This window comes from Felis catus, chromosome A1, assembly GCF_018350175.1.
Source record: "Felis catus isolate Fca126 chromosome A1, F.catus_Fca126_mat1.0, whole genome shotgun sequence".
In the NCBI taxonomy this organism is placed as follows: Eukaryota; Metazoa; Chordata; class Mammalia; order Carnivora; family Felidae; genus Felis; species Felis catus.
In genome coordinates, this window is record NC_058368.1 from 164,998,097 (window position 1) to 165,016,146 (window position 18,050).

The 18,050-nt window shown below is 34.4% G+C and overlaps 1 long non-coding RNA gene and 1 other non-coding gene across 2 annotated transcripts in view; one reads left to right on the plus strand and one right to left on the minus strand.

Moving 5' to 3' along the window:
- LOC123379273 overlaps positions 1 to 18,050 on the plus strand; it is a 407,173-nt gene that overhangs the window by 327,659 nt on the left and 61,464 nt on the right. The window lies entirely within an intron of this gene.
- On the minus strand, positions 15,141 to 15,247 carry LOC111556743. Its single transcript, XR_002736473.1, has one exon. It is a non-coding gene; the product is annotated as a U6 spliceosomal RNA (small nuclear RNA).

Consider the following 18,050-nt stretch of genomic DNA (forward strand, 5'->3'; position numbering starts at 1 on the left):
ACAGAGAATGGAACTCATCTTTCACTTCTGAATGAGCTCCCTGCTATAATTGATGGCATCTCCTGAAATGACTGCGATCATTAGGGCTCCAGTGACTGAATTAAAAGAAAATGAAGGATGCAGATGGCTGTAGTAAAGCACGGAAAATGCATTTCTTCCTGGTGACAGATACAACTGATCATTTTACAGGAAGTGCCTCACTGAAAGTGTCTCGGCTATGTAGTTCTCAGGGAAAATGAAGAGTAATGTAAAAATTGGACAAGATGAAACTAGCTGTTTCATTCCAGGTATTGACTATACAAGTCACTTTCAATAAATCAGCTGCTTATTGTACCTAAGACAGCAGTTTGTTAATATTATGAAGGTGCTACAAAATGTTCTTTTTTGTTAGGCAATCTTTGAACATCACATGAAAAAAAGTTTTCTTTAAATGTCTTTTTTGTTTCTATTTGTTTTCCAGTTATTAACATTTGAACTACTGGGCATATTTGTTTAGGAATAGCTTTGATGATGATTAGGAACAGCCAAAAATCAGCAAACTTCTTCTGTAAAGGGCCGAATATTACATATTTCAGACCTTCATGGGCCATATAGTCCCTATAATAGCTACGTAAATCTGCCATGGTAGGGGCGAAGCAACTATAGAGTTTGGTTAAAAAAAAAAAGAAAAAGAAAATAAAAGAAAAGGAAGAAAAAGTTATTACTCTGTTCAATAAAACTTTATTTACAGAAACAAAGCACAACTGGATTTGGCCCTCAGGCTATAATTTGAGGATGTCTAATCTAATGTTTCTGTTTAGCATACCAGATAATATTGTGAATAAGAACAATTAGGAAACTTAATAGCTTGCTACAGTAAAATAAAATGGTAAGATTAAATACTTTAGTCTTCTATTAGAAATGGGGATATGAGCATTTGTTTAATTATATAAATATGTAATACTGTTTTGAAAGAACCACAGGTAATTGATAACCTACATTTTTCAACCATTAGGAGAAAAAAAATCACTTTATAATATAAACTATCATGCACATGGAGAAGCTTAGTGGACATTTTTACTAGATAATTTTTAGTGTTGCTGCACTTTTATTTTTGGTTTCTAGCTTTCTACATAATATTGTTAAACTACTCAATTATTTATTTAAAATCCTTTACAAATATTTTTTTAAGTCTCAATGGTTTACTGTAAAACCAAGTGGGAGGTTTTCAAATAATTTTTAATAATGAAAGTGCTTTAATAAAGCAGATTTGGTAAAAAATTGAAATTACAAAATCTCATGAGGTCATCACTTCAGCCAATATTTTAAGTACCGTGGCTGTTTTTCAAACTTAAGAAAAAAAAGAACTTTTTAACTGAAGGAACAGATCAGGACAAAAGCTTTGGGTTCTTTTAAATTTTTCAATATATAGGAAATTTATGGCAATTATTTCTCCTCATACAACTCAGTTACTTGGTTTGAGCCAGAAAGTGAGATTGTTATCATAGAGCCTAACATTTTATCCAGCATTCCTTTAGCTAGTTAGACCCTTGAAAGTCCATTCAGTCAAGATATTCCAGGTAACTAGTAATTATTTAACAGAAGCCATCTACCTTAGACTTACTGTTTTGAAACTATAGAAATAAGGTGCTGTATTACCTTGATTTCCATCCCAGTATCTGTTCCATTTTTTCCTTTTATGACAACTCTGTAAGACACAAGTTACTACATAGGTCCTGTAATAATTTTTTTAACTTAGAAGAGATTTTATGTATTCATACCCAAAAGATTTCTCTAAATGCCAGAATCAGTCATTTTATTCTTCGTCAGTGTTGGCTTGTTACCTCCACACTCCCTCATTTCCTCTTTCAGTACTGTTCTTGAGTTGCTGCTCTGGATTTGTCAAAATCAAGGATGTTCCTTACCTGTTTCATTCTTGAGATTCAATCTTTTGAAAGTCCTGTAGTTCTGCCCCAAGGCTGAGGTGGTAACAGCTGAATTTTGCTTTGGTTATCTTTCCTTATCTTTCAGAAATCTCTTTATTCCATTCAGCTGAAATTTACAAAAACAAACAAACAAACAAAAAAAACCTACGTTCTGCCCTGGAAAATGAAAGAACAGTAAGGCATTTTCAAGCTTGAAAACTTTTCTAGGGCCACAAGGTTAAAACATTTTCTTAAGAAGGTTTCTGGAGGGGCGCCTGGGTGGCGCAGTCGGTTAAGCGTCCGACTTCAGCCAGGTCACGATCTCGCGGTCCGTGAGTTCCAGCCCCGCGTCAGGCTCTGGGCTGATGGCTCAGAGCCTGGAGCCTGTTTCCGATTCTGTGTCTCCCTCTCTCTCTGCCCCTCCCCCGTTCATGCTCTGTCTCTCTCTGTCCCAAAAATAAATAAACGTTGAAAAAAAAAAATTTAAAAAAAAAAAAGAAGGTTTCTGGAAACCTATAAAATGCTATTTAAAAAGTATTTATGAGGTACCACTTTGTCAAAAAAAAATCATAAATATTGCTTTGTAAGATATAAAAAATATAAATCTGATTTTAATCTGTTTTTAATATCCTAGCTTCCATTAAACATTGGTGTTTACTTTCCAAGAAAGGTATTTAACTACTCATGGGTTCAAAGCAAATAGACCATAATTTAATCTCTTGAAATCATTACTGAATCTTAACTTTAAAAATACCCTTTCTGTACAACAGGCAACCATTTGTGAATAAATAATCTTGTGAAAAAGTTTTAAGAGCACAAAAAATGATTGAAGTGTTATGGGTTAACTAGACTATCAAGGACTACTTTAGCAAGTATTTTCTCTACTAGTCTCAAATGCACAATGCAAATTTCAGCCATCTTTTTTTGTGTGTGTCTGTAAACCATGCAACATTTCTGTTAAAAGCCCAAGAACTAGTACTAAGAAAAATGAAGAAAACACAATTGTTCTCATTAAAAATTTTTTATGCATTCATTGTAAAAGACACAAGGTAATAACACCATAAATTTTAGATGCTATTGCTAATGTCACATAGTGAAACAAATTTATTTGTAAAAGATAATAGAACTGAGTCTTTAAAAAAATTTTTTTTAAATGTTTATTTATTTTGAGACAGAGAGAGACAGAGTGTGAGTGGGGGAGGGGCAGAGAGAGAGGGAGACACAGAATCTGAAACAGGCTCCAGGCTCTGAGCTGTCAGCACAGAGCCTGTTGCAGGGCTCGAACCCACGTCGGATGCTTAACCGACTGAGCCACCCAGGTGCCCCTAGAACTGAGTCTTATAGGAACCAAAATAAAAAATCATTCAGGGATATAGTTTACCCAAAAATATAGGGATTTATTTTATCTATTTCTAGTCATATGAAATTGTGTATAATCATGACTATGGAATTAAGTAGGAGAATTTATGAGTTAATTATAAATAGAAACAAAAAATAAAATTAGTCTAATAGTGTGTGTGTGTGTGTGTGTGTGTGTGTGTGTGTGTGTGTACATATATACAGAGAGATTCTTTGGAGAGTAAGGAAAAAAAAAAAATAAGGCTTTAGCTATTAATAGGACCAAGGGTGACTTCTATAAGAACTCTAGAGAAGTGTTCAACAAACTGTGGCTCACAAACTAAATTTGGCCTGCTGTCTGTTTTTGTATAGCCAATGTGCTACAGATGGATTTTACTTTTTTAGTTGCTAAAAAGCAAAAATAAATAAATAAAATATATGGCACATAAAAATTATATGGGATTTAAATTTCAGTATTTACAAATAAAATTTTGAGTTTCATCCATAAAAATATGTGTGGAAACTTGCCTTTCTTTTTCTAAAAGTCCTTATTTTACTGTCCTTGATTTTGCCTCTTAACCCTCCAAATCTAAAATATTTACTATGGGCTGTTTACAAAAAATAGTTTACTGACTCCTGTTCTTGAGCATGTCTTCTAGGACTGGGGTGCTTCCACAACATCAGTTCTTTATCATAAGTTCATTGTTCTTTGACTTCGTAGAAAATTGAAGATATTTATTCTTTCATACCTACATTATCTGGAGAAACCTTAATTACAATAAAAGTTAGGTAAACCTTTCTTCCAAAATTCTGTGCTTTTAAAACTATGGTACATATAAAGTATTTTCTTTGAAAGTAAATCTCAAATTAGAGTTAGTCACAATTATGTTAAAAATAGAAATAGCCAAAAAAAATTGAATCATCATGGAAATCCTGTAATTGAAAAATTAAATACATTTCTTTACTTCTACAAGGAAAATATCATCTTTCAACTTCTTGGGGATTGTCTAAATATTAAGACTGAAACAAAAGGTGGAGTTGAACATCTGTGGTAGGAGAATTCTAAGATGTCCCTCCAAAATTTCACTCCCTTTTGTACAAGTCCTGTATAATCCCATGTTCTTTAATGTGGGCCAGACCAATGAAAATGATGGGATTTCACACTTTTGCTTAGCTTATGTTATATGACACTGCTGACTTTAAGTAAAGGAGGTTCCCTGGGTGCCTAACTCAATTACATACGCTATTTAAATATGGGTATGGATGTCACATGAGAAATTCAGAGATTCAAAGTAATAAGAGGCAGTCTTTAGAAGTTGAGAATGTCCCCCAGTGAATAACCGGCAAAAAAAGAGTGACATCAGTTTTATAACCTCCAGGAGTTGAGCTCTGTCAATGACCTGAATGAGCTCTGAAGAGGACCCTAACTCTCAAATGAGATAGTGGCCCTGGCTACACATTGATTTTAGGCTTGTGAAACCACAAGCAGAGCAACCAGTTTGTGCTAGATTGTTGATACACAGAAATTGTGAAAGAATACATTTGTGTTGTTTTAAATTGCTGAATTTGGTAAATTGTTATACAGTAATAGAAAATTACTTAATCCATTTTCAAAGGAAAATAGCATCCTTTGCCCTTATGTTTAATTATCTCTCTGTTGTCTTTCAACTGAATGTCCATTTCCCAGTCTGTTTATAGTCCTTTACCTCTGTTGTTCCTTTCTTACTCTTAGTTAGATACTAATCTCTGGTACTTTCATTTATGGAATCATTTGGAGTAATTAAAAGGAACAGAAGAAAGCAAGCATATCAACAAAACAATGTTTACTGAGTGGTAGATAGTCCTCAAATAATTATCCTTTGATCCTGTGATCATGAGGGAATTTGGCATGTTTTCTACTTGGATTTCAGTCTTCGCCGCAATGCTAGACTTCTTCCTTTGTTATTTTGCACTGTGTTATCCAATTTGTGATTCTATATTATGATGAACAGTTAGTCTATTCTTAGTTCCTTCATGTTTTTCACAGAGGCCTCTTTATCATAACCAAATAGCACATATCTGTTTATGTCAAAAGAAGATGTCCTTCCCTGAAAGAAACCATTTTATTGATTCATATTTTCACTATTTGGGGAAGGAAGGAGGGAGGTAACATTGTAAGATTGTTATATATAAATGCAGTATTAATGTGAGGTAATTAAATGCATAGTGTGTGGTGATGGTGGAATAAATTAGTAATTACATACAAACTTTGCAGGGATATTTCAAAATTGCTAGACTCTTCTCTAGTGGTCCTTTCATTATTTATTAAAAGAGAAAAATATTCAAAACTTAAACATAGAATTGCCTATTCTCCTCCCAGTTTGGGGTGAATATCAAGTTGGCTAGATACATTCCAAGATATGTGTTGTATCTGTGAATGATGTTTCAAACGTTGGACTTAAAATTTTGGGGTGTAACTTCATAGAAGCTTATGATATCTTAATTTTAAAGTTTATTTATTTATTTTGAGAGAGATTGAAAGCAGAGGAGGGGCAAAGGGGGAGGGGCAAGAGAGGGGGAGAGAGAGAATCCCAATCAGGATCCATGGTGTCAATGCCAACGTGAGGCTTGATCCCATGAATCATAAGATCGTGACGTGAGCCAAAAACAAGAGTCAGACACCAACTGAGCCACCAGGCACCCCGATATCTTAATTTTATTTCAATTAGACATTGTCTTTCTGTGTCTGTATTCTTCACTTCTTTTTACTCATCTCTTCCCATTGTTTCTATACTTTGTATTCTCTATTTCAGCAAAAATAGCATATTTCTTCTTATCTTTCTGGGACGTTTCATCCAACTCAACCAATTTGCAATTTTTTTTCCCTAGTAAGTAGGGCTCTCTATTGCTCTTTGCCAAAGCTAACCAGTGTGTCTTCTTTTTGATATTTCTACAAAATTTCTCAAAAGATTACACCAAATGACTATTTTCTTTACTAAATTTATTCAGTGCTAGTTATTTCATTTATTTCAACATTATAAACTGTTAGCATACAGATAAAACCAGTTTTGCTTGCTATAAATGGGCAGTCATTGTCTTCTCTATTCTTCTTTTCTCTTTAAAGAAACATGTATTCCTTCTAGGTCTAAATGTGTTGGCTATATGCAAAATTTTTTTAGAGGAAAAAAAAAACAGATTTATTCACAAATAGATGCAGATATTTGGGTTTAACTGAGTTTAACTCACTTGCCAAATAATGTGTATACTGTTGTGTGGTTGGTAGCACTTGCAGAATGGGCTTCCGTTGAGGTTGAAAAAAATTTCAATACTACTTTAAAAATGTTTTTTGAACATGTTTTTTGTCCTGTCTTCCTCAGCATGGTGATTACTGCTCAACTGCTTTTATAACATTACCCTGCACACCTTCCAGAGTGAGAAGCATATATGTTCATAATAAATGCTCAGTTTATCAATTGATGAATAGATTGACATAATGATCTAATACTTTATGATTTATGATCTTTACTATTGTGTGATCTTATGGTCTATATATCTTATGATTTTATGTATCCTTTGTTAGTAATAACAACTTAGGTGGATATCACTAATATTTCCGTGAAGGCTTGCTCATTCCCCTCAGCCTCATTTAATTACACCCTTTTCTATAGGACTGTAGTAACTCTGCTTGCTCTATTTTATGATTTATCTTGAATTTGAAATTGTTATTTTCTTATATAAACTACAATGTGATTCTTAATCACTGCCATTGCATAGTACTGCTGCAATGTGTATACTTAACTCATCATTTGCTTATCTTGGGGTACCTGGATGGCTCAATCAGGACAAGCATCTGACTCTTGATTTCGGTTCTGGTCATGATCTCATGGTCCTGAGATTGAGCCCTGTGTTGGGCTACATGCTGAGTGTGGAGCCTGCTTAAGACTCTTTCTCTCCCTCTCTCTCTCTTCTCTCTCTCCCCCTCCCCTGCTCACACTTGCTCTCTCTCTCTCTTTAAAAAAACAACAACAAAAACCAAAACCCAACCAAACAAAAAAGGATTTTCTTATCTTGTGAGTGGATAAACAAGAAGCATCCTGAAAGATTGTATACACTTGGCAGAGTTCCTGTCTCCTAGTTATATATGCTATTTGGGTTCATGCCCTCTCTTTCACATTGCATAGAGAGCATATTCATAAATTCTACAGAATTGTAAACCTATCATTTTTATGGCTACCATTAACAGTATATTTTTTCTGTTAGTTCTCCATTATAGTCATTTAATCAAATTAATGTTGAGTAGCTGATATGCAACTCATTAGTTTATATACCTCTCTACATAGAGGTTTCACTGCAATGGACTAAGTAACATTCATGAGATCACTGTGCACACAGAATACACACTTTCTAAAGATTTTATATATTTTGTACCCAATAATCTGTAAGTTTAAGAAGTTATATTTTTATATGTATTTTCTATATAATTGCTAAAGATATTGTCACAATAAGTCCAAATTTCCTTTGTTTTTTGTTTTTGTTTTTGGATAATGCAGACTAACCCAAGGGACTAAATTACTCAATTAAACATCCTCTTTTAATTACAAAGAAATGCAGACTTAACTTTTGACAAACATTCCTGTGGACATTTAGGTGAAACTCCATGCTGTGCTGAGCTAGCATCTTTTCTGGCTCTTAAATTATATATTTTGTTTTGTTTCACCAAGCTGATATAACATCTGCACTTCAAAAGCAAAGTAAGTGAGCATAAAATAATGAAACTGTCTATCCTATTTTTTAAAGTTTATTTATGTATTTATTTGTTTATTTAGAAAGAGAGTGAGAGAGAGTGTGTGGAAGGGGCAGAGGAAAAAGGAGAGGGAGGGAGGGAGGGAGGGAGGGAGGGAGGGAGGGAGAGAGAGAGAGAGAGAGAATCCCAAGCAGACTCCTCACTCTCAATGCAAAAGTGCAATGTGAGGCTCAAACCCACAAACCCTGAGATCATGATCTGAGCTGAAATCAAGAGTTGGAGGCTTAACCAACTGACCCACTCAGGTGCCCCTACCCCAAGGTATTTTTAAAAGAAATTATCCAGATTTTAAACTTAAATCTTTTGATAAACAGAGTGCCATTTTTTGTATTATTATTCTGATGGAAAAATTTAAAAAATCCATTGTTTCATATGGACAATATAATGTCTATTTTACTAAGAATGATGGAGTAGCTAAATATTCTTCTTAAATGTTTTGTCTGTCTCCCAGTGTATCTAAAATGTCTATCATATGCCATTCAGCAAGATGTAGTCAGCACTGACAGGATAAATGATTTAAACAAGAGTGATGGAAATACCATTTTGAAATCTACTCTTCATTCTGTTTATATTTGGACATTTGTTAGATGTTAAGTATCTTGCAGCTTCCACTCTAGTGAATGATTTCAAAACAGTTTTTCCTTTATAATACAAACATTTCCTTATTTTCCTAAGTACCAAGTAAATTAAGAGAAAAGTATGAATGCAGCTCTGAGTAAGAGGGAGTAAATGAGGAAAGTTTGCCAAAATGGCGACCTAATAAAGGGAGGAGAAGCAGACTTTCAGAGAATGAACATATACCAAAGGAATAAGGACATTCTTTGGAATTCCTCAATATTTCATTAAAAACAGAGAGAAGAAGGAAGCCCTAATAACTATTTTCTCTTGCTCACAATGTTTGGCATGAATTTGTTTTAAATCAGAGGGGAGGAGCAGCAATGTTTGTATAGAAACTATTGAGAACTCATAAATTAGCCTTTAACCGTATTGATTATGAGTGCTTGTGGATTTTATTGGAATGCCTCTCTGCAAATTGCATCAAAAAATACTGTCTTCTTTATTACCTCAATTAGACATTTAAAGTGAAGGGGAGCCTCTAGGAACACTGAAAAGGAACTATGAAAATTTGCATTTTGGCAAGATAATTACTTAACTATAGACAACAATTAAAGTATTGCAATATTGTTAAGGTAACTTGTTTTATACTGTATTTATTTTCAAAGGAATTATTCATTTTTAATAGTTTATTTTAAAAAGTCAATATTCTAATATGCTACATGAAGGAAGAAGAATCAATTATTATATAATTTGTATCTCACTTTTCAGAAATTCATATTTATACTGCACTTGACATATTATTCTTGAAGATAACACTTAGTAATGACACTTTTTAGTGAGGTATGTGTAATTTGCATAAAGTAAAAGGTACATATGTTAAATGTAAAGTTTTGTGAGTTTTCCCAATTCCATACACTAATATATCCCAAACATCTGTGTAAGTGTAGAGCATTTTCACTAGCAAGATCCCTTATGTCACTTCCCAGTCAATTTATACCCACCATCCCCAGGCAAGTGCAGTTCTAGTTTCATTTACCGTCAAGTAGCTTCGCTTGTTGTAGAACATCATACAAATTGGATAATATACTATGCACTCTTTTCAGTCTGGCTTCTTTCAATTTACATTAGTTTGTGTTTTTGTTTTGTTTGGTTTTGAGAGAGAGAGAGACAGAGACAGAGACAGAGCAGCAAGGGAGGGGCAGAGGGAAGGGGAGAGGTAGAATCTCAAGCAGGCTCCACACCCAGTGCAGAGTCGAAGGCCCCTGGGCTCCATCTCAGGAAGATGAGATCATGATCTGAGCTGAAATCAAGAATTGGATGCTTAACTGACTGAGCCACCCAGGCTCTCTGGCCTTAGTTTTTTTGAGATTCACTCATGTTGTGTGCATCAGTAGTTTATTCCTTTTTATTGCTGAGAATTACTACATTAAATATTTATATTTTTACCCATTTTGGTATAGATATAAATTTTGGTTCACAGTTCTTAACTACTGTAAATACACCTGCTATGAAAATTATTGTTGGGGCGCCTGGGTGGCTCAGTCTGTTAAGCATCCTACTTCAGCTTAGGTCACGATCTTGTGGTTTGTGGGTTTGTGGGTTCAAGCCCCGCATTGGGCTGGTTTTGTGCTGACAGCTCAGAACCTGAACCCTGCTTCAGATTCCGTCTCCCTTTCTCTCTGCCCCTCCCCTGCTCATGCTCTGTCTCTCTCTCTCTCTCTCAAAAATAAATACACATTAGGGGCGTCTGGGTGGCTCAGTCGGTTAAGCGTCCGACTTCAGCTTAGGTCATGATCTCACAGTCTGGTCCGTGAGTTCAAGCCCTGCATCGGGCTCTGTGCTGACTGCTCAGAGCCTGGAGCCTGTTTCGGATTCTGTGTCTCCCTCTCTCTCTGACCCTCCCCCATTCATGCTCTGTCTCTCTTTGTCTCAAAAATAAATAAATGTTAAAAAAAATTAAAAAAAAATAAATAAATACACATTAAAAATTTTTTAATTAAAAAAAGAAAATTATTGTTCACATTTTATGTATGTATATTTTCCTTTCCCTTCTTGCTTATCCTATCCAATCAGCATGAACATGGTCAGATAGATGGATCAATATGTTGTCCTCTGGTATGTCTAGATGGCCCAGGTCTTTTTATATTATATTATGACAAAGGGCATGAGAATTAACATAGGTCTGGGCAAAACTACAAATGTATGTATTTTGTCATTCTGTTTGAATGAATACTATTTTTGTTTTGTGATAAGGTTTGAAAAGAATACATTCACCAGAGCACCGAATACCTGGTACCCAAGTGCACATTACTCTTCTCTAAGCAAGAAGCTAAATCAGGCATAGCAGTCTTGATCAGGGATGCATTTTCAGTGAGTTTGAGGTCATTTCTAGTCCTTACTGACTTATTCCAAATCTTGACAAGGAAGTATTCAGTCTTTAACCATTAAATATACGTTTATATTCCCCCTTTCATAATGAGAAAGTTTTCTTCAATTCCGGTTTCTTGATCTTTTTTTTTTTTATCAATAAGTGTTGAAATGCTGTAAATCTTGTTTTTCCCTGCATTGTTTGAGATATTATTTGTGTTGCTTTATCTTATTAATATAGAGAACTAATTGATAGAATTTGAACATTAAACCAAACTTTAATTCTTGGGATGAATCCCTGCTAGACATAATTCTTTGTCCATTTTATATGTTGTTGGATTAAATCTGTTCTTTTGTTTAGTAATATTATTTCTATATTCTAGGTGTTTTTTTTTTTATTACAGTCAGTGTACTTTGTTTCCTATCCCAGATATCTTGGTGTATTTATGAATATTTTCTCCTAAGCCTTTTTTCAAGGAAATTTTATTATTTTACAGTGGCATATATGATCCATTTCACTTTTGTGCATAGGCATCCACAAATGGTACAAATGTTACTGTACCATTTGTTGAAAAACTATCTTATACCCATAAATTATTTTGACGTGTGTTGAAAATTAATTATGTCTGCTTTTTTACTATGTCTTCTGTTCTATTTTTCTACGTTATATCTTATGGTTTTATAACTTTATATTAAGCTTTTGTAATCAGGTGATATAAGACCTCCAACTCTGTTGAATTTGTTTAGGCTATTACCTATTTTTGTTTTTCACTTTTCCCACATAAACTTTAGCAGTAGCTTGGCAATCTCTAAAACATGCCTCCTAGAATTTTCATAGATTGTATTAAATCTACATAGATAAGTTTGGGGAGAACTGATATCTCAATAATATAATTTCCCAAACTTGAATTTTTCCTTTTTTTTTTTTGGTTGATTCATTAAATTTTCTATATAATCATGTTGTCTGCAAATAAATACCACACACTTTCCAAAGGACTTATATTTCATTTATTTCCATGTTATAGTACAATACTGAGCACAAGTAGGAGAGGACTATAGAAAGGTAGAGTGAGGGCCAGGCATTCCCTCAGCTACTTCGCTTCCTCCACACTGTTTTGTTTCATAAACCATCTTATTGCAACCAAATGAATGACTGAGACAAAAATGTCTATCCAAGATCTTTCTGAATTATTGATTCAGAGAAATTGTGAAAGATGATAAAATATCATTGTTTTGAGTGACTGAGTTTTGAGATGTTTTTTACATACTAATAGCTAAGCAGAACCAAAAAGTTATGCCTGGAAGTGGAATGCTGTCTTAACAATACCTAAAAATTTTGGCATAAGTTCTGGGGTTGAGAAGAAGGAAAAGCCAGGAGTGGCCCTGTGAGACTCAAAATGAAAGAATAAAGGATCTCAAGGAGAGTGTTAGTGGACACCTAATGTACCTGAGGAAGATTTTCAGGGAGAGCTTAAAGGAATACAGAGAAAATACTGGAGTCGATGTAAGTGTGTAGTAGTAGAAATTTGACAACACTGTCAACTGCAGTAAATGTAGAAATTAGAAAGTGCATGGAAGCTTGATTTGGTTAAAGAGACTTCCAGGCAGAATGTGAAAAATTCTACCTAGCTTCTTCTCATTCCATATGATAAAATTCAAGAGGAAAGAGATGAACTACAGAATAAACTTTTAGATAAAAGAGAGCCATTATCTTCTGTATTTGAAAATAAAATTTTCTCAATCCCTATCTGTCTAGCTAGAAAAACGACAATACCAGAGACAATAACATAAATACAAAACGTTCTCGCATTAATAAATGCTTTAGGGGAAATCTTTAAGTACAGTCCATGCCTCTAAGATCCTTTACTAAGTCCTCAGGAAGATTTAAAATAATGTCTTATAAATCGTTTTGAAACATACAAATGATTTAAGAAATGCTTTAATGATCCCTTGTGTTGTACAACAGGTAATTTTTAAGACTCTAAGTGTCAGTTATCCTACAGCAGACTTTCTGAGAGCCCAAAGTAGAGAACAGCATATTTGAATATACTTGTATATGTGCCATTTTCTAATAGTGTGGATTGTACATCAAAACATAAGAAACCCACAAAGTTTTAAAAAGGATTAGGCCAACATGATTGAAAGTGACAGAGTGATAAAGTGAAAAGTAAAAAGAAGCCCTTCGATCTTCAAATTACTATAGGAAGAAAGCGAGCTGAGAAAACTACACAGTTGAAAACACTATGAAAAAAAATAATTCATGGGGAAAAATAAATAGCGAAAAATGCATAACCAAGAGTCATTGAGAATAACATATAAAGGAACAGGCACATATTTCCAGCTGGGCTTCAGAATTGCTATGGACAGGTGTCTCCTATGTGTTCTTTTCTCCTTCTGTGTATGTATGGGGAATATATGGTTTTCCTATTCCTGTCTCCTTCCGATTGAATTTTGGAGGTAGTGGTGGAAGGCATATATGTTATCTCTTTAGTTCAGGTTGAGAGAAATGATGTCTAGGAAATTATATCCAAGGAATTGCATCTGAGGGTGCTTATATGAACTGGAACATGATTTAGCTATGGAGACATCAAACGTCATACTGATTCTGTAATGAGAGAAGATTTAGAAGTCTTAGGATAGGTGATGGTGACTATATTTTCATGTGAGATGATGTCATGATGAAAAGAAAGATTGGCAGATTATATATTTTAAAGATGGTCATAAGTATCTCACTTCTTATATCATGACTTTGACATTCTTCCCTTCAAGTGGTGGGATTTATATCTTATATCCCCTGCCCTTGAGTCTGAGAAGACTGGAGGCAATGATGGAAATGACTACATGTGTCTTTCTAGGTTTGGTAATCACAGTGGTGCAACTTTGGCCTTGCACACTGGAACAATTGTGTTGGAATCCTAAGCTGCTTTATACACTATCCAGTGTTTCAAAAGGCTTCCATGTTGTAAGGACACCCAGTCTAGTTCAGACAGGGAGGCTACATGGAGAGATCCTAGGACTACATCCAAAGAATGAGATGTCAGCCATTCCTCAATTGCTTCTGCAAACCTCCAACCTACCTGCTCCTATTTCATTACCAGCCACTATCTGGTTATGACCTCATGAATTAGCTCAACCAGAACTGTGAATTGAGCCCTTTCTGAATTCTTGATGCACAGAAACTGGGAAATAGGAAAAGATTTGGGGGTAATTTTAGACCACTAAGTTTGAGTAATTTTTTTATGCAGATGTAGAACATCTGCATAACAAGAACCCTTAACCAGTTAAAGGGTTGTTAACAAGAACCCTTAACCAGTTAAATTTTTATTTCAGATTTATTAGGTATTGGGTCTTATTTCTCAAGTTTTGATTCTTTTATTTATATTCTATTTCTCTCATCATGTTTGTGTTTTTTTTTTAGTTTCCTTGAGCATGTTTATAGCTATTTTAATGCCTAGTTCATATTTCATCATTTCTGTTATCTGCATCAGTTTTTATTAACTGATTATTCTCTGGATTATGAGTCATATTTTTCTACTTCCTTGTGTACTTAATAAGTTTTTGGTTGGGTATTGGACATTGTAAGTTTTATTTTTGAGTTTTATTTTTTTCTTTTTTATTCTTTGAAGACTCTTGAATTTTGTTTTGAGTAGCAGTTTATTTGTGGATTAAATTATAAACCTTCAGAGGTCTCTCTTGAATGCCCCAGGTATTTAGTAATTTCTTTGCACTCTGCATGATCAGAATTTAAATGTCTCTTATCCCAACATGTGATCATTTAGGAATTATTCAGTACCACTCTCTCCCCACCAAACCCAGTACTGGTTCTCTACCTAGACCCTAGGAGTTTTATTCTAGCCATTCCATGCTTAATGTTTAATGACAGAGTCAAAGGAAGCTTTATGAAAATTTATGGAACTCTTGGGGTTAGCTATCTACTATCTTGTACTTTGCCCCTCAAATTCCAGCCCCCTTTATATGTCTGACCAAACACTGAAAGGCTGCTATTGTCTGTTTCTTTTAGTTCTTCCTGCATAACAATATGGAAGGTGCTTCCAGAAGAAAGCTGGACAGATTGTAATAGTCCAGTTATCTTCCTTCTCTTAGGAATCACAGTCCCGTGCTGTCTTTGTTCCAGTGTTTGAAAACACATATTTCATATATTTTGACCTATTTTCTCATTCTTTTTTTTTTTTTTAATGGAACACTTCACGAATTTGTATGTCATCCTTGAGCTGGGGCCACGCTAATCTTCTCTGTATCATTCCAATATTATTATATATGCTGCCAAAGCGAGCACCTATTTTCTTATTCTTTATTGTAAGAGGCCCAGGTACTTCATCATAGTTGGAAGTGATAGTCTCAAGTCTCCGTAATCCTAATTTTTTAAATGTCTAAATTATCACCATTTTTCTTCCTATGGCATGTTCTAATTTTTTTTTTTTTTTGTAACTTTATCTTCCAGTTTGGTAAATCCGTCTGGTCATCCTTCCAGTCTATCTAGTGTTTTCTTTAAAGGCCACATTTTCAAGTGTACTGTTTTTGTTTTATTCTTGGCATTTCCTTTAAAGTATCCTTGTTATTTTAAAGATTGTATTTTTTTCTTTACACTTTTTTAATTGAGGGAGAGAGAGAATGGGTGCAAGTGAGCAAGGTTGGAGAGAGAAAGAGGGAGAGAGAGAAAGAGAAAGAAAGAGAAAAAGAGAGCGATGTAGGGCTCACCCAAAGCGGGGCTTGTGTTCACCAGAAGTGGGGTTTAAGTTCACCCCATGAGGGTCTCATGAACTCATAAACTGTGGGATCATGACCTGAGCCAAAGTAACATGCTTAACTGACTGAGCCACTCAGGTGCCCTCTTTTTCTTTACAAGTTTTTATCATTAAGTCCTTATCATCTTTAAATATTCAGCTATTCTCTTGTTTGTATTATCTCATATTAGTGGATTCTCCTGTGTTTGGTGAATTTTGCCTTTGGATGTCAAATCAATAGGTGTTTTCCTCTGTGAAAATCTCAGTTATACCTGTGTCTTAGATTAAGCGAAATAAGTTGTCCTTGTACAATATTTTGAGTTTGTTTTAGCCAGGGTCATGTGGACTGGTTAAAGACCAGATTTATATTAGTTTCTCAGTTTGAGTTTAATTTTCTGTATGATTGATTTGATTTGAGGCCTGGTACTTCTGTATGTATAATCCCTAGTTTTCTAATATCCTTTAATGCTTTTAAAAAATTACTTTTTTTAAATTCCAGTCAAGATTTGGGACTGGTAGCTTGCTTTTGGCAGTGCCCAGTTTGTGTCCATGCCAGTAGGCGCAAAGTTTTGTTCCTAGTTTTGATGTCCATATGATGTCCTATTTTGATGTCCGTTCCTATGTCCATATCTCTCTTTTGTCCGTGCTCTCTGATATGTAAACAAACAATCTGTTATCGAAATTTGTTATTTATCAATCTGTTCTTTATCAAGAACAGATATGACTGCCTTAAGTTCACTCCTATAATAGGTGCCTAAACCTCAAATTGTATGCCCACCTCCAATATATTTAATGCAGTGTTTGTGTACTAGAATAAAGAAGGAAGTCTTGTCATGTAGCTTTGATATGACATCTTGAGCAGGAATTGTTATATGAATATGATCTCTCCTCCTTGTCAGAGTAACTTACATCTGTGAATTCTGTTGGATAATCAACCAAATATGATTTTCTTTGATTATGTAGGTAGTTTGATATGTTGTATTAGTGATACATGAAATGAAACTCTGGTTTATGATTCTGAAATTGTTGTATTTTGCTCTCTACCAGAAATTATCCTAGGTGTCCAAGGGGAGCATAAATAATGTGGCTCACCAGCCCCTCTGACCACATAGAGCATTCTCCAGGACTGCAGACAGTCAAGGGCTGGTTCCTTTAAATTCTAGTTGCCTTTTTAAAACCATAGCTTTTTTTTTTCTTTTTCCCTATGTCCCAGGGCAGGGGATTCAGCTTCTAGTCCCTCAGTAGTGTTTCTCCCATCAATTCAGTTACCTTCTCTGGAGCTGGGGTTCCTGTGATTACCCTGTCTCTATATCTTGCTGTTCCCACATGGTTCTCTATCTTTTGGGGTACAGATGATGTTCAGTAAGTCCTCAGTTCTTCTCTAGTATGAATTGCTCTATATGTAGGTTTACATTTGGTGTTTCACGGAAGAGGTAAATTCCAAGTCTTCCTGTATTGCCATCATAAACCCTCCCCTAGTCATTAAATTATGTATATGCCCTTCTATATTTGTGAAAAATTCTATGAATTCTGTTAGGATTTTAAAAAGTCTTGAAAGAGATTACATTTAAATAGGCTATAATATTTATGGATAATATAGTTTGTTTCAATATAATATAGAAGTTAGTGGATTATTGGTTTTAAAAGATTGGGTATGACTTGGCCAGTTTTGCACCTGGATGATAGCTACATAGGGGTATATTATACTATTCTCTCTACCTTTTAAAGGATAAAAATTTTTCATTAAAAATGTTTTTTCAAATATAGGTTTTTAAACTTTTTAAGCAATCGTAAAATTATGGCATTTCCATGAATTCGTTTACTACAATTAAAGATATGTAATTTGCATTTAAAAATCTAAACTCACTATTTATTGGTAAAGTTGTGCTATTTAAAGCAGAAAATTTCAAAATTGAATCTAAATAGAAAACAAATCTATTGAAAAGCTAATAAACCCTAAGCAGGAACCTCATTACGCAACAGGGCCTTATTATCAATTCCATTTATTGTTAATGACATACACTTGGAGCGATGGTTCTAACAGAGGCTTAATTTGGAGACAAAACAGCAAACTTCTAAGGCCTTTTTTTTCTTTTGTAGTAAGTTTCTCCGTGTGACATTTGAAAAATGCAAAGAATATTTTATTGTTGGAAACTAATTTTCAAAGGAATATATCCTCTTTGAATGAACAATATAGGAAGATAATTGGGGTGGGGGAGAAAAAGATGTGGAATGTATGTTGAACATTTTCCCAAATGAATGTAGCTAGGACCAAGTCCAGATTACACTAATATTAAAGACATTATGTCATTTGCTACTTTTGAATGCCTTTTGGCATGCAGTACAAGGACCATA